At 33.3% G+C, this 3,037-nt stretch overlaps 1 protein-coding gene across 14 annotated transcripts in view; it reads right to left on the minus strand.

The window, feature by feature from the left end:
* The window catches only part of LINGO2 (leucine rich repeat and Ig domain containing 2), a 485,467-nt gene that overhangs the window by 110,922 nt on the left and 371,508 nt on the right, over positions 1 to 3,037 (minus strand). The window lies entirely within an intron of this gene.

Genomic DNA, 3,037 nt, shown 5'->3' on the forward strand with positions numbered 1-3,037 from the left:
GCATATTTTGGACTTCCTGATTTCTTAATATACCTAAAGGTACTACTAAAGAGAATGGGTTCTTCAGTTGATGGCTGAAAAACTTTACAAGGAGATAAATCTTATTCCTAATCTTTCAAGCTTAATTTTGAAGGAATAATATTTTTCTGTCTTCCAAATGTAAAAATTAAAACTCAGAAAATTAAATTATTTTACGAAATTATGCAGAAGTAGCTTCTCCACAAGATTTCATATGATTCTTGCCATTTCTTACACAGCTTCTCAGAATTTCAAGAGCAATGTGACTTCTTTTCAACTTTGAAATACAGCTTTAATTGTCTACTTTGAAATAAGAGATGCACCAGGATGGATAACAGAGTGTTTTATTTCTACAGCCTCTGTTATGTTTCTTTGGGAAGAGTAATTCAAATCAGATCTTTGGAAGGAGGGAAGATTTCCTCAACCTGCTTTGAAGGTATGGTATTGAATCTTCAGAGAACAGCAAAGAGAATTCTAGCTGGGAAAATATATCTTATTCAAAGACAGACAAACTAAACTACGGAATAAAAAATTTGCCTCCAACAGATAGGAATAATTGTTTCTAGGGACCAAATGCATCGCAATTAGGATAGGCATGTTAAAAAATAAGGATTCACCTTTGCAAATACATAGTAAGTAGGGGAACAGCTAATACATATATATATGTGTATGTATTGCATAAACTTATTCGGTTCAGACCAGTACATTTAAGCGTTCTTTATGTCAAAAACTACCAAATACTTACACAGCTGACATTAAAACGAAACAAGATTTTCTTTAATTTAAAGGCCTCTCTTTCATTAGAGTGCTTGGTACCCAGAAGTCTCAACAGTTCTTTCCCTAGTTCTATGCAAGTTGCATTGCCCAACACAATATTTTTCCTTTTTGTTCTTTTTCTGAGGAAATTAATTTACAACACAAAATACATTAAATTTTGGTTAGAAAAAACTATAACTAAAGTTGGCCACCCTCAAACTAATTTTTAAACTAATGGTATCTTCTGTGAGTGGAAAAATATGGGGGGGGGGGGGGGAAGGTATAAAGATTAGCATGGAGATATATGTAATGTTTATTATACTAGAAAAACTGAATTTATTTTTATCCTGAAAAGATTTGCATTTCATTCGTCAATCTTGTACTTCAGATTTGAATTTTTATTAATACGTCACCTTCCTTCATGTTTCTGGGATTCCTGATAACTGGCTTCAAATAAGTGAAAACATCCATTCTTTTTCTACCACCTTCCTTCTGACTCATAGATAAGAATATTTAAATTCATTACTTATTCTTGCACAATTATAAGACAATTCCTCACAATATCTGAACTATGAACAGAACAAGAAAATTTAAAAGTAACAATCTTAGACTCCAAGGATTAATCCTTTGAATTAAACCTATAAATTGTGAGAAAGTCTGCCTTCCTATTGTCTACTGGGCTGTTGCACAGTATTAACAAAGAGAAAAAATACAAAAAATCCACAGCCCTGAAATAAAAATCATATGAAAGATAATTGCAACTTATTTTCCAGTCTTCCTACAACTCTTTAGTACCAAAAGAGCTTGTCATGTTTTAAAAAGAAACAGTATTATATTTTTCTCAGGGGTCTGCCTTACCTTATTTTAAAGGAGATTATCCCTTCCCTTGTCCGTAATAAACTAGCTCTTTCACGATTTATAGATACTCAGTATACACATTCTATATAAAATAAGAAAATTTATATTTGCCTAGTTTGCTGATGAAACTCTTCCTTTTCTTCACCCTTCGAAGAAAAGAAATAAATATCACCTTACTGTCTCTAATAGACTGTCAGAAATTGGAATTGAAACAAATGGTCTCTCCAGGACTCTAAAATGCTGAGCCAGGAGTTCAGACTCCTGGAATAGCAGTGGGAGAAAATCAGTATCTTCTGCAGAAGATCTAAAATTGTCTTATTCCTTTTAACAGAAATAAGCATTAAAAATACACTAGAAATGTGTTCTGTCACTTAATCTCTAGAAAATATGGGATTAACTAGTTTGTCTCTCCAAGTGCAGATCCTTCGGGAAAGCCTGATGTTGACTGTTTCTCCAAGGGTGGAGTAAAACATCCAATGAAAACAAATCAGAATGTTGTAAAAAAAGATCAAATACCAAAAAAAAAGAGAAAAATGAGCTTTCTTGGCTTACTTATCGATTAGAATAATATAGTTATATTTCTATTACCTTTGTTTTTAAGTTGGAATTTATTTTTGAGAAATAACTTTGACTTAACCCCCCTAGTAATTTTCTTATGCCAAAAATAAAATTCCACAGTCCTTGCTGTAGTATGAAGCAAATTAATTCGTTGTCCCCGTAAATCTAGACTGGGTATGCATATCCTGTGTTTCTGGTGTGACTTATTTTTCTGTTTTTCTCAGATGTTTGAAATGCAAGTGTGCCTCTGATCTCACTCTAGTGTTACAGTGTTAAACTGTCATCAAAAATCACATTTTCCATTGATAAAATTGGTGGAGACGGGTAATCAAGCCCCTGGCATTACCTTCAGGTAACAAATTGAGTCTGCCTGCATAACAGCTAGCAGGCTTTTGGGTTTGGATGTGCAGTGAGCAGATTCACTATAGAAATCACTGAAGAGGAATAAATCTGAAATACCATGGCATAATTTTTTTTACCATATTCATTTTTCAAGGGCAGATTATTAAGTTTTAAAATGAAAATCCGTTATGAATGCTAGGCAGGAACTGTGCAGAAGAAAAGTGCAAAGCAGATGTGCCAAAATTTTTCTGCAGCAGATAAAGTGCAGAACTGATGCATAGATTCTTTATATATGCCTAGGTCACTAAGCAAAGAGAAATGAATAGGAAAAGCAAAGAAAAGCTGATGGACTGTGACATTTCTTCTGTTTATGTGTCTACTTCACTGACACTTGACAGTTATTGAAGTTGTTCTCATCTTTGAGGGAGTAATTTCCAATTGCCTGTCATGTAAAAGCTTTCAAGAGAAATACAATGCATCACTTCAAGAGTTCCAAAATTTAAAG

The sequence above is a fragment of the Taeniopygia guttata genome, chromosome Z (genome assembly GCF_048771995.1).
Source record: "Taeniopygia guttata chromosome Z, bTaeGut7.mat, whole genome shotgun sequence".
Taxonomy (NCBI): domain Eukaryota; kingdom Metazoa; phylum Chordata; class Aves; order Passeriformes; family Estrildidae; genus Taeniopygia; species Taeniopygia guttata.